We start from the raw sequence: 7,500 nt of genomic DNA on the forward strand, positions 1-7,500 counted from the left end.
CTGTCAGTGTTGGGGGAGTAGCATATGCATGAAATCAAAACAGTGTCTTAATGTGCCTACTTCTTGACTGCAATGTAGTCAATTGACTGCCATGACATGTCATTTTATTTTTCTGTACAATAAACAAATACATCTGCTTTAGCGCAGAATTACATTCATATTTGGCTATTACTGCCAGGCCCAGCGCCGCTTCCCTCGCCATATTCAAGATTAAGATAGTAGCCTATCAGCACTTCCATATTATCATAAAAATCATTAAAACGAATAGCTATTTGCAATTTGACAAAACACTGGTCCTCATTTTGCAAATCACGAGGGCCTGATCTCGAGCCTGTTGCATTTAGTTAGATGTCGAGTCCGCATAATGTTTTGAAAACCACTGGCTCGTAATCACAATAATTTAACACCACGACAGTTGGATAGCCTTCTTCATCATGTCCCCATGCCTACATTTTTGTGAGTAGCATAGAGATCGTTAAAAACTATAAAGTATGGCTCTCCGTTTGGGACATCAGCGTATATTTTTAATGAACTACCGTCGAGGATGCTGACTTGCAAAGCCTCGGGATAACCGTTATCTCCACTATCATCAGTCAATGCCCCCTGATCAAAGTGGGGATGAAATAAAAGTTTGAGAACCACTGGTAACCAACAACCTGCAGTCAGAACACAGAATCTGTTGCAATATTCTGATGATGCGGCGATGATATCGGCAAATGTTTGTTTTCCAAAGTGAGAATTTCACATTTCATTTACATGTTAACAATGAGTAGTTTTGGTTGTTGTTGGTGGCGTTATTGCATCCCTTTTATGAATGCAAAATTGTTCCCTCACGATTGGAAGCACCTGTTAGCATAGGGCTCGCATTTCAAAACATCGCATAGCGAAAAATGCCACAAAAAAGCTGTTTATGAATAGGTCTTAGTGAGTTAGAGTCCTCTCGACTTAAGCTGTCCCAGACTTAGGTGCTACTTTTAGGTCTAAAATGCCGTGAATTACTTTTGTGAAAAAATTAGGAGTCCTAAAGTTAGGGCAAATGCCCATTATTTTTAGGAGTTGCTCTAAATTCGCCAGTTAGGAGCTACTTTTAGCCTTAAAATTCTTTGTGAATAATGGGCCCTGAATAAAAAGGCCTAGCCTAAATGAATCAAAGACAAAACAGCCTAGTAGCCCTAATGAAACATACGGATTGATGTAGTATCTTTGTAACATTATTAAATTATTCTGTTACTATGCCTCACGTTTTGCAAAGAGAACATTTTAATTTGATTCACAATAATGTTACATTTAATTTACATGTTGACAATGATTAGCCTAGTTTTGGTTGTTGTTACGGCGTTGTTGCATGTTAGTTATGCCTATACAATGCAAAAATTGCTTCCTCGATTGGAAGCTCCTGTAGCTGCATAGGATTTCAAAACACATCAAAATGCCGTGAGGCTTTGTGAATAGGTCTGTGAGTAAGAGTCCTCTTGACTTCTTTTAGCGGTCAGAGGTGGGAAGGTGTGATTTGTTGAGGCAGGGCCCAATTAACTGGGCACAAATGTCTGATGGCCCCCTTCCCCAGCCAACGTGGTCGGGTGGTTAGTTAATAGGCCTATCGTGAAGATTTTTTCTGCCATTCAAGGCATCGAAGATCTGTGAGGCCAAAGCCTCACCAAGTAGCTCGTTTGTTTTACAACTAACATTCCATTTAATTAAACTGCTTTATAGGCTATGCGAAATAGTTTTCAACATTTTTGAATATTATAATATATTATATATTATATATATATATATATATATATATATATATATATATATATATATATATATATAGTGTCGAATGAATTGAAATGTTCTTAAAGTAGATGGCTGAAAGCTGCTTGGGATCCCCGTCAAGCAATATAACCATACAAACACGCTTCCTGCACTCATTGTTTCAAAAGGAGTAATTTTGCCTTTGTCAGAACTGAAGAGCTGTGGGCTGACGCGACGGCGGTATGCCCAATGAAAATAAATTAGCATAACGCAACACAACACAGACCCGCTTCTCGCGTCGGTAAACTGACAGTAACCTAGAATAAATGCATGGAAAAACACTTCCCCATGACAAAGACATCATAAAACACTGAAAGTTAATATTTTGTCACTAGCAACATACATCTGTCCTTTGTTAAATGTATTATGTTCCAAGTAGCCTATCGTAATTCTGCTTCATAAAGTTGAACAAATACATTTGCTTATTTCACAGAAAAAATATAAATAGCCAGTTAGGGTCTACAGTGCAGAGTTGGTAAGTTATGGTAGGCCAACTTACAGTGAACATACAAACAGGGAAATTCTTTCTCTTGTAGCTGAGTAGCCTCAGGTGCATACGTGAACATAAGGCCGAACATGCAAGCCAATGAATGCGTGCTCTCCCGACAATCAAGCCGTTAAACTTAAATAGGTTAACATCACTCTTAGTTAAAGCTTCAAGCAAGGAAAGCGATGATTTGAAGACATCTGTTTAGTTGGAAGGGGCAAGGGGTAGCAACAGGGCAACACAGAGACAGGCCCGATGGCAGGGGCTGTTTTGAGAGTATTAAAATATGGGATATTCTCACGGAAAACATTAAAGCGGCAATACGGGGGGAAGTTAAAATAAAGTGATAAACCTGAAAAAGTTGGCATGCATTGTTTCGGTCCCCATGCACAGGGATTTTTGTCATATTATTAATCACATATGATTATTTGTGAAATTGGGCAAACAGGCGCAACACATTTGAAAAGGAAGGACTGGTAGCATGCAAGCTCACGGGAAAGATTGATTTAAGAACGTTATTACAGTGTGTGGCTGTGGCGCTGAGGGCGACAATTGGCAGGGGGGTCATGTCTTTTAACAATTCTGTCGGAGGGTCATTGAACAATTTCTAGCAGGCAAAGAGAGGGTCATGCAACTTGCAACTGAAGCACTCAAAATTCCTCCGGTGGCCCCTTCAATAAATAACGATCAGTCCCTAGATTGCTGCTGGGCTATATGTCTTGGTTCATGTCTGTTAACAACTCATTGCCGTCAAGCGCATAGCCTATCTGGCGGTTGCACCCATTACAAAACAAACATGCAATGTGAACGTCTGGGATTGGGGAGAGCACTAAATGCTCTACTGAATAAGCACGAAGTCAAACCTTTAAATGAAAAACACTCTTTAAAAAATTAAAAAATAAAATAAACCGCTAATGAAGTAAACTTGTGACCATCAAAAATGTTTTATCGCCTGTAACTCCGATAACAGGACGTAACAGGAAGGCATTTGGCTGAAACGGAGGTTAATACTCTATATTTTGTCCAAATGATGTCTGTCTATCATCGTTACTTTCGGAGAAAACCAGAATGTTTAATTAAATCCCTGGTCTCTGACTGCAAAGCGGGATTCACTACAGTTAACCAAATATTTCTTTATTAGGGCAGGGCAGGCATATTTCTGGCTATTAAATTATTTCTAAACCAGTCTGCTAAAGTCTGTAGTGAAGTCTGTGTAGGGTTTTCCAGGCTCCATTTCTTTTACGAGACACCCTGCTCACTTGAGCCATCTACGGTTGTTTGGGTTGTTGCAGCGTCTCACTGGAAAAATACAAATTAAAGTTGCGTGATACCGCGTGATCCCAAGCGCGGACCGAGAGTGAAGCTGGCCAAGTCGAAGCACTGCCCACTGTATTAACAGAATATAATCAAACAGAATAAATATGGATATTCAATATGACAAAATATATAACAGATATGTACATAACATACAGCTATGTGCAGTGTGGGAAACAGTAGGCGTCTGAAGAAGGTGATTACCCGAACGTCCGCGGGAAAAATAAAAACAAGTGGGAGCAGAAAACCCTGGTTGAGGCGGACTTTTTCTCTTTTTTGTTATTAGAGACATGCGTTCATGAGTATCCAGCTACATTCAATGAGTTAAGTAAAATACATTCACACACAAAAAAAACATCACTAATGTTGTGGACATTCCTTTATTCTGAGATACATCAATAGGCTCTCAAAACAATCCCAAACAAACATAAGGTCTTTATAGAGCAAATCCATATAGATTATTTGTCAAATAAACCAGTAAAACAGAATTAGGGGATGGAATATATAACATTCACACTCATAGCTCATATTTTTAAAATAAATCAGTGAAAAAGTATCCTGACAAACAAGCAGCATTTTAATGCCTTAGTCATATTTCATAATTTCAATTTTTTTTCTCTAGGTTACCTGATAGCCCAGTTTGAGAGGTGCAAGGCGGCGTGACATTATTTATTTTGCAGCCAATCACTGCTGTTGTTTTATTTTATTGATTTGATTTTAGTCATAGAAGCTAAATTCGAAGGCAGGCCACAGGTAAAATCAATGAACCACATTCACCCCATAAGGCAATAGTTGAATAGAGCTTTTGAGGTATTGCCACTGCTCCAACACTGAAAGGCACTGTTAGAATGCTTGGATCAAGCCAGGTTCAGAATAGTGTATGTCACTGTCTGCTCACGTTGGTAACATTAATGTCGTTAAAGTCATGAATCCTGTATTGTAACGTCGGTATCTTTTGGACTGAGTGCTAGCCTCCCAGAATGCAATGTGTGTGAATGCTGGTTTGTGTAATGTCGGTTTTAGTTAGTGTAATTGCGTTTTCCGAGTCATGTATGTGTTAGCTTGTGTAGACTTTCTTTAGGTTTTACCTCATGTGTTTTACCCGGTGTATTGTATGTGACAACCCTGTTCGTGTATCGTGCTTGTTTTATTGACTTCCCTTGTGTTTCCTATGTAATGGTGTCTTGGTGTGTCTGTGTCCCTGCTCTCGTTCTCAGTTAATAAACCTTTTGATTGGACAACTGTGTGTGTCGCTATCAAATCGTTACATTGGTGTCAGAAGCGACTTTCGAACATGGCCTCCGCCCAGCGAGAGAAGCTGGGAATGGAAGACTATACCTCTGGGTGGAGGCCCACGCAAGAGGATCCAGAGAGAGCCCTTGTAAGGGCTACTAAAAAGCTCGGGGCCTTCTATCGTTACTGCCGACAGAGGAGAGGAGCTGTCGTCTGGACCTGCCTGCTGCCATGGGAGGAGATCTTGCGGGAAGAGGGGCCTGAAGAAGTTCGCGGGAGGAGACGCGCTGGGCAGTGACTCCCGCCCGGCTGATTCGAGGCTGGAGCTGGCGGTGGCGCGACGCCGAGCAGAGCCGAGGGAGAGCGGCGAGGAAGAGGTTCCTGGTCGACAGGCGGTTGGCGGAGCCGCTGAGGGCAGCGGACTCACGGACGGTGGGGCAGCCGGCCCGAAAGGCCCTCTGAACTCTGAACTTTAAAAGCGTTTGGGTGCGTGTGAGGCGCTGTGTGGGCCCGTTCTGAAGTTGGCCTGTTGGCGGTTGCCAGAAAAAAAAAAAAAAAAAGATTAAAAAAAAGGTTCGCTGTGTTGGGTGATAGCCGAGGCAGAAGAGGGGGTCAAGCCTTCGCCACGGAGTGGAGCGGGCCAGGAGCAGAGGAGGACAGCTCTGCGAGGAGGCAGCGCGAGGAGGGACGCCGAAACCGGTAACTGGCGCTGAGAGCTCAGCGTGGTCCGGCTTGCAGCGGAGCTGGGGCCTGCCTATCCTGGTCGGGTGCGACTGTGGAGTGGAGCGGCGAAGGTTGACCCGTGAGTTCCAGTGCTTGGTGCCACAGTCTACGGTAGTAAGGCCACCTAGTGCCCCGTCTGGAGAGGAGGGTGCCGTGGTGACACGCCATGAAAGTGCAGCCTGAGGGCGGCTGCTGAGAGGGAGCTGGTGACGAGCGGGGACGGCCACATGGCTGCTAGCACGCCCGCACTGGATTGCTAGCAGCGTGGCTCCCCGTTGAGTGAGCTCCTGCGGCGTGTGCACCCCACGTATCAAAGATTCTTGAAAGATTAGTGTCCAAGCAGCTTGTCTCTGCACTGGAAAATAATAATCTTTTTGAAAAGCTACAATCTGGTTTCCGAAAGTATCATAGCACTGAGACAGCACTGCTGAAAGTTACAAATGACCTTTTAAGAACAGCTGATGATGGCATGTGTTCTGTCTTTGTACTTCTTGATCTTAGCGCAGCCTTTGACACTATTGATCACAGCATACTGCTGCATAGACTGGAACATCGGGTGGGAATTTCTGGTACAGCCTTACAATGGTTTTCATCTTACTTGTCAAATAGGAAGTTTTGTGTTTCTGCAAACAGTTACACATCTTAATTTTTTCCTGTCAAGTATGGGGTACCTCAAGGGTCAGTTTTAGGACCAATCTTATTTTGTTTATACATGCTTCCTCTTGGGCACATTATCCAGAAACACTGTGTCCTTCCACTTCTATGCTGATGATACACAACTGTACCTGCCCATTAGTTCCTCTGATCCTAGTATGCTAAATTCCTTAAATGAATGTCTTTGTGACATAAAAAACTGGATGTCAAACAATTTCCTCCAGTTGAATTCTGACAAAACAGAAGTCCTCATCATTGGATCCCAGCACATAGTGAAACAAATGATTCCATTCTTAGGTCCCTTTCAATTTTTAGACTGTGTAAAACCTGTTGCAAAGAATCTTGGTGTTTGGTTTGACAGTAATTTAAGCATTGAACGTCACATCACAAAGCTCACACAGTCTTGTTTCTATCACCTCAGAAATATTTCCAAGATTAGTTCCATCTTAACTTTTAACTTTTCTTTTTACATGCATTTATTTCTTCACGCCTGGATTACTGCAATAGTCTTTTTTCTTGTCTGAACCAAAAATCTATAAAGAGACTTTAAACTGTTCAGAATTCAGCTGCCCGGCTTCTTACTAAGACAAAGTACTGTAATTACATTACTCCTGTTTTAGCCTCACTGCACTGGCTCCCAGTAAGCTTTAGAATTGATTTTAAGATTCTTCTGATTATTTTAAAGCTCTACATGGCCTGTCTCCCAACTACATATCTGATCTCCTAGTACCTTATACACCTGGAGCTACTTTAAAGATCATCCGGTAGTGGTTTCCTAACTATTCCTAAGGTCAATCTCAAAACTAAAGGGGAGAGCATTTAGTGTCAGGGCACCTAGGCTCTGGAATGACCTGCCTGATGAAATCAGGTCAGCCAAGTCAGTATGCTCTTTTAAATCCCTCCTTAAACTCATCTTTACAAACAAGCCTTCCTTAGTTTTGTTTAAGTAATATACTTCATTTTGTGTAAAGTTTATTTCAGTGTTAAGTTTTATTTCAGTAAGTTTTATTTCAGTGTAAGTTTATTTTTCTTTTACAAATTTATGTTAAGTTCTAACTAAATTAGTATATATTATTTGATTGTTATATTATTATGTCTTATTTGCATTTTCATTTATGTTGATATTGTACAGCACTTTGTAACTTTGTTTTGAAAAGTGCTATATAAATAAAGATTATCATTATTATTATATTATTACATAAAAACATACACACACGCACACAAGCACACACACACACACACACATATCCTGTAGGAACATCCCTCTCCATTTTCAAAAAACTCCTGAA

The 7,500-nt window shown here is 41.4% G+C and overlaps 1 protein-coding gene across 1 annotated transcript in view; it reads right to left on the reverse strand.

The window, feature by feature from the left end:
• Nucleotides 1–7,500, reverse strand: part of eml5 (EMAP like 5) — a 119,759-nt gene that overhangs the window by 62,888 nt on the left and 49,371 nt on the right.

This window comes from Alosa alosa, chromosome 1, assembly GCF_017589495.1.
Source record: "Alosa alosa isolate M-15738 ecotype Scorff River chromosome 1, AALO_Geno_1.1, whole genome shotgun sequence".
NCBI lineage: Eukaryota > Metazoa > Chordata > Actinopteri > Clupeiformes > Clupeidae > Alosa > Alosa alosa.